Source organism: Nelumbo lutea, chromosome 3 (genome assembly GCF_056320005.1).
Source record: "Nelumbo lutea isolate HS-2025 chromosome 3, American lotus-T2T, whole genome shotgun sequence".
Lineage (NCBI taxonomy): Eukaryota > Viridiplantae > Streptophyta > Magnoliopsida > Proteales > Nelumbonaceae > Nelumbo > Nelumbo lutea.
The window spans coordinates 88,367,404-88,374,356 of NC_142686.1; the positions used below are offsets into that span (position 1 = coordinate 88,367,404).

The following is a 6,953-nucleotide window of genomic DNA, read 5'->3' on the forward strand; positions in this document are numbered from 1 at the left end:
AACATGTGCTAAGAATGAGCTTAATTGCAGCCCAAATAGTAGCCCAAAGGAGCTAGGGGCGGCAACCCTTAGAAGGTTCTTGAGAGAGAGCTCTAGAAGGTTCAAAGGGGGTGTAATACACTCCATTCTAGAGACTTCAAGAAGGGGCAAGATCTCCCTTGAAAATCTATATAAGGAGGCTTCTAGAGGGGGGGGGGAGGTGTTCAATTGCTTGAGATCAAGGCTCTCTCACTCCTAGAGGTTTGAACACCTTGAAGAGAAGAGAAGAGAAGAGAAGAGAAGAAGGGCTAGGCGCAAGGAGGAGAAGAAGAAGGGCTGAAGGAGTTTAAGTCAATCTAGCAAGAAGAGAAGGTGAGTTCAAAATTTGGGGTTTTTGATTCAGAGATCTATTGTAATAATTTCATTCTAGTTTCATTTTTCTTTGATTCGTATTCAACTTCCTTGTATTTTTTTTTCTTTCTCCCTCTTCCATTCTTTCTTGATGTAATTAAGTTTGTAAAATTTCAGATCAGCAATCAATTTCTTTTGATTCATTCGAATGGGTGTGAATTGTTCTTGAAGTTTCTGAATAGGGGTTAATTGTAGATCAATTTAGCCAATTAAACTTTCAAAACTTAGATCTGAATTCTCAGATCTGAATTGCTTGAAAGAGAATTCAAATATGCAAATTTTCAGATTGGCCAACTTGATCTAAGCTGGGAATTCTTAGAGTGCTTGAGAAAGACTCTGGGAATTCAAATCTACTATTCAAGAACTGAATTGCATGCAAGGTTGGAGATAACTTGCGCAATTCAGTTGGTGATCAATTCAGATATGAATTGATGCCTTAGATGTGTTTGAAGAAATGCATGCATGAATGATTAGATTCTTAGTAGAGATAAAAAAACCGTCACTCATGCATATGATGAACATGCACTTGAGATAGGCTGTTCATGACCTTGGGGTTATACCAAACCAAGGCTCAATCACAATCTATTCAAATGATTCAATTTGATTGATTGCTGAAATCTGAGATTAACATTTACTGTTTACTCTTCTAACCTGAATTGAAGTCAATTGGGCCAATAATTTAGATAGATTTTAGTTTAGGATTTTTAGCTCTTGAATAAAGTTTTGATTTATTGTTGATCAGATAAGAAGTGCCCAATTTCGTATTGGTAGCTGTTTCCTAAATCCTCGTGGGAATGATACTTTATTCACTACTTTACTATTTGAATGGCTAGTGCACTTGCTAGTGTCACAATGAGCCACATCACTTTTGGAAATAAATACATCCTAGTTGCTGTTGACTATGTGTCCAAATGGGTGGAAGCCATGACTTTACCCACAAATAACTCTAGGAGAGTAGTCCACTTCCTCAAAAAACTATTCATTCGATTCGACACACCTCGTGCCATAATTAGTGATAGAGGAACTCATTTCTGCAACACCCAATTTGAGCGGTTGATGCGAAAATATGGTGTCACACATAAATTATCAACCCCATATCACCCTCAAACCAGTGGCCAAGTTGAATTAGCTAATAGGGAACTAAAAAGAATTTTGGAGAAGATGGTAGACTCATCTAAGAAGGACTGGTCAGTCAAGCTAGATGTTGCATTGTGGGCATATAGAACTGCATACAAAACACCCATCGGCATGTCCCCATATAGGTTGGTCTTTGGAAAACCATGTCATTTACCTTTTGAACTTGAGCATAAGGCATATTGGGCACTAAAGCTATTAAATTTTGATTTGCAGGCCGTAGGAGCACAGAGATGAATGTAGCTAAATGAGATGGATGACATCAGACTTGTAGCCTATGAGAATGCCAAGATCTACAAGGAAAGAACCAAACAATGGCATGACAAAAACTTATTAAGGCATGACTTTCAGGTAGGACAGCAAGTTTTATTGTATAATTCACGCCTCCACTTGTTCCCATGCAAGTTGAAATCAAGGTGGTCTGGACCTTTCACTATTTCATAAGTTTTCCCTCATGGAGCTATTGAGGTCACTCACCCGACACAAGGCACATTTAAGGTCAATGGTCAATGCCTCAAAACATATATAGTGGATGGAACATTGCCTACCCCATTCACTATATACCTAGACGATAATTGATCCTATTGGAAGGTTGAGCTTCAGACAAAACACAAGCCCTTATTGGGAGGCAACCCAATGTTGATAAGTAGCTTCTTTATTATTTATTTGTTCTTCTGCTTTTCTTTTTCTGTACCATTCGAGTTTTCTTTTCTAGGGTCTTAATTTTGTAGATTGCTGATCACACCTAGTGTTTCTCATTCTCTCCTCCTAGTTTCTTTTGATCCTTAGTAGCTAGAGGGTCCAAACAAAGGAGCCATTCCAGATTTTAGAATGCTCTTTAGGGAAGTTCTCTAAACCCCTTCGAATGCTTGAAGTACCACTGCTCACATTGCTGAATTCATCTTCACACTATCTATATGAACACTGAGGACAATGTTCATGATAAGTGTGGGGGAGGCTATAGCTATGCACCTCAATCACCCCAATACATAAATACATTGATAGACTTCATAAACTAGAAATCGCCTCAAAATTATTGTTGTCTATAAGGTGAATTCCAAGAGGGAATATGATGAAGTCGAAGGAAATCACTGTAAGTGCTAGAATGTGTTCCTGTGAATTATCCAATTTTATCACAATACATGAGGATGAGGAAGTCAAATAAGACTTTCATCATGGCTAGCACTAACTCTATTCATGTGTATAGTGTGCTTGGTTGAAGTCTTAATGAACATCCTGAACTATTAATGCATGAACTTCAACAATTGATTCAGAAAAAAAAAGGAGAAAAGAGAAGAAAGGACAAAGTCTGAATTACTCCATTGTCATGAACTGAATAGTAAAACTAGTGGTTCATGATATGAGTTCAATCCCAACTCCACTATTCCAAGTTGAATAGTAAAACTAGCAACTTGGAATATGAGTATTGTTATCTACCTCTAGCCTGTGACCTGTGTGAGATGGAGCATAAAATGCACTCATACCAAAAAAAAGAAACAAAAGAAAGAAAAGAATTCAGTGACGACTGAGGTTCAAAGGGACAAAAATATAGTTGGAAATTCAATTTAGTACATTGATAGGATTTGAGACCAAGCTCGAGGTGATGGTTAATTATGGCAGTCAAGGAGCTGCTATACATATTGAACAGAATTGAGTGATGGAGCATGAAGAATCTCATGTTCTCCCTTCCTTTGTTCTTATGTATGTGGTAAGAGTGGCCAATCATGGCGATGAATTAGAATGTTTATGCAGGATTCCCGACCACTTAATGCATTCTCATCCTAAAATTCATTCAGTAGATGGTGATAATCTAGGAAATGATCAGTTTATGGGTAATATCTTTGCTTGAGGACAAGCAAAAGCTTAAGTGTGGGGGTGTTTGATGTGTGTGCATGCTACACATTATTTTTATTGCTTTATACCTTGTTTTGATGATGATTTTCAATGATTTTTACCCTAATTGAGCAGAATTTCAAGAAACTAGTAGTTTGGGATAGTCTAGGGTGAAGAGAGCGTGAAGACATGTTGATATGGCGGAAAGAGAAGCACTTCGGCCCATCAAGAAGAAAGGCCCAGCCAAAACCCTATGGAGAACACTTTGGCCCACCAAGGAGAGAGGCCCAACAGCAGCCCAACTATAGCCCTAAGGGAGGCTCCAAAAGGCGGCTGACATTAGAGAATTGAAAAAGGAGAGAGAAAGAGTATAAAAAGAAAAGAAAGAGAGGAAATTAGGGTTCAGACCCCTGAAGACAAAATCAAAGAGGAGAAGTGCTAGAGAAGGAGAGAAGGCTGTTGAATGCGATATGAAGAGGAGATCGAAGATTGATGCAGAAATCTTAGGTTTTCTTCTTCTTTGATTCTACGAATTTGGTAACCTAGATTCAATTAGGGTTTCATGGTTTTTCTTTGTTGAATCTTTCCTTCTTTCTATTCTTTGAAGCATGGTGGATGTTAATTCAGATATATAATTAATATTTTAAGCAGATCTGATTGATTGTGATTCATTCTTGGGATTTCTTGATTAGGGTTTTCGATTAATAGAGTAATCTTGGCTGAATTATTCTTGTTTCTTGGATTACTTGAATTGCTTGAGAAAGGGTTTAGGTAATCAAATCAACTAATCAAGAAAACAGATTGAATGTATCTTAGAGATAATATGCATGATTGTTTGGCATTCATTCAGCAAGAACCGATTTCCTTCTAATTCTTTGTCCTTAATGCATTTATAGTGATTAAATTCTTGATAGAAATATAGGAATTGTTGCTCATATATAGAATGGACTGTGCTCGAGAGGCGCTACTCATACAATTAGGAATTAGCCAACCCATGACTCAATTCACTTCGGTTGGACAACTTAATGATTTAATTTTTAAACTGGTTCTACTAGTATTTGCATGCAATAATTCTTCTCATCATTAAAGGCGGTTTGATCAAAGAATACTTAGGGTAGTCTGCTAATTAGGAGTTAAGTTTTTCTTTGTTTTATCTTTTGGATTATTAGATAGCAAAAGGCTGATTCAGTACTAGTAGTTGTTGGATCAATTCCCATGGGAATGATACTGTACTCATCATTATATTATTTGATCGGCTAGTGCACTTGCTAGTGTCTTCTAAATGCATCAAAACAATTGTACTTAAAGTTTGTATTTTCGTACCTAATTAAAGAAGAAGTTTGATTTCTATCTCAAAATTGTGCATGAATGGTTATTCTATATTATTCAGAAATGTGATTACTATTAAACGGAATAACAAATTCCTCACATACGAAAAAATTGAGAATGGTCTCTATGTTCTCCATCCTTCTCTAGAAACAAACATTACCGAAACTACATTGGAAATAATCCCCAATAAGAGGACTCGTGATATAGTTAATCCCACGTGCCTGTGGCATCACCAACTTAGCCACATAAATATAGATCGTATCACAAGGTTGATAAAGGATGGTCCTTTGGATTTTCTAACTATAGTAGATCTTCCAACCTATGAACCTTGCCTTCAGGGTAAGATGATGAAGCGACCGTTTATCGGTATGCCTAAAAGATCTATAGGCAAACTTGACCTTATACAAACTGATGTATGTGGTCCCCTAAATGTTAGGACACATAACCAACACGTTTATTTTATAACCTTTACCGATGATTACTCATGGTATGGTTATGTATACCTAATGAGACATAAGTTTGAATCTTTTGAAAAGTTCAAAGAATTCAGACAAGAAGTCGAGAAACAGTTAGGGAGAGAAATTAAGACCCTTTGATCAGATCGAGGTGGTGAGTATCTCTCTGATGAATTTAGGGATTACTTAAAGGAAAATGGGATTGTATCACAACTAGCTCCCCCTACTATACTACAACTAAATGGTGTGTCAGAGAGGAGAAATTAGACTCTATTAGATATGGTCTGATGACTTCTCGTCCACTCAAAATTACCTACATCCTTTTGGGGTTTCACATTAGAGACTGCGATTTACGTGCTGAACCAGGTCCCAACTAAATCAATTTCTAAGACTCCATATGAGCTATGGACCGGTAAGAAACCAAGTATAAGACACTTGAAAATTTGGGGTTGTTCAGCACATGTTAAAAGAACTAGTGCTGAAAAATTGGAATCCAAGACCAGCTGTTGCCTATTTGTAGGTTATGCCAAAGGCTATGTAGGTTACTTATTCTATGATCCAAAAGAGCAAAAGATGTTTTGCAGTCAAAATGCCCACTTCCTAGAAGAAGATTGCGTCCTGTATAATCATCATCAGGAAGTTGTTCTTGATGAGTTGAGCCTAGGGGTAGTGGGAGATGTCCCACTAGCTCCAGAAAATAACCAACCTAGAAGATATACTCGGGTTTCCAGGCCTCTAGCTCGTTATGGCTATGACCAAGAAAGTTACTTGGTGGAAGCCACGACCAGTGAGGAGGATCCCATGACTTATTCGGAAGCTATGTTGGACATAGATTCCTTGAAGTGGGTAGATGCCATGAGAGCTGAGATGGACTCAATAGAGACCAATGGAGTCTGGACTCTAGTAGATCCACCCCCTAGGGTAAAGGCAATTGGTTGCAAATGGATCTATAAGAGGAAGAAGGGCCCTGAAGGTAAAGTTGAGACCTACAAGGCTTGTCATGTGGCGAAAGGGTACACTTAGAAAGAGGGAATCGATTATGAGGAAACATTTTCACCTGTGGCCATGCTTAAATCCATTATGATCTTGCTAGCTGTAGCAGCGTACCACGATTACGAGATTTGGCAAATGGATGCCAAAACCACATTCCAGAATAGAGATCATAATGAAGATATCTATATGCAGCAATCATAAGGTTTCATAGCTATAGGTCAAGAACACATGGTATGTAAACTCAACCGATCCATATATGGACTTAAGCAAGTTTCTAAGAGTTGGAACATCTGGTTTGATTCTACCATCAAACAGTTTGACTTTGAGTAAAATCCGGATGAGCCCTATGTTTACAAGAAGACCAGTGGGGATAAGGTTACATTCTTGGATCTGTATGTAGGGGGTCAAAACCTGGGTATGTTGGCACAGTCTGAGAATTCATCTGAGTGGGTGATCATAGTGATAGGATCAGCCCCTTTGTCGGACAAAGGTAATGATCGGGGATGCAATCTCTCTGATGGAAACCAAGACTGCCGGCAATCGATTTCAATCGTTGAAATTTTGTTTTGCAAAATATATTTATATACTGATATACATATTATATTACAGTTTCTAAACATTTACAAAAGATTTTAATTCCTGGGATCCATGTGACAAGAGAGTGCAACACTGTTCCTTGCAGCCGCGGGAGAGGTCCTCTCTTGTTGGGTAGTGTTTGATCATTATGAGCTGAGAGGTTAAGTGTGAGACCATTGAGGGTAATACCTGATGGGATAATCTTGCATCTTCCCATAGTCCCTGGGTGTTATAAGGTGGCTT

At 38.1% G+C, this 6,953-nt stretch overlaps 1 long non-coding RNA gene across 1 annotated transcript; it reads left to right on the top strand.

The window, feature by feature from the left end:
* Positions 1-226: 226 nt before the first annotated feature.
* LOC148866231 (uncharacterized) lies at positions 227-3,794 on the top strand. The gene is made up of 3 exons (XR_016109612.1): positions 227-351; positions 1,741-1,875; positions 3,493-3,794. It is a non-coding gene; the product is annotated as an uncharacterized LOC148866231 (long non-coding RNA).
* The last annotated feature ends 3,159 nt before the right edge of the window (positions 3,795-6,953 follow it).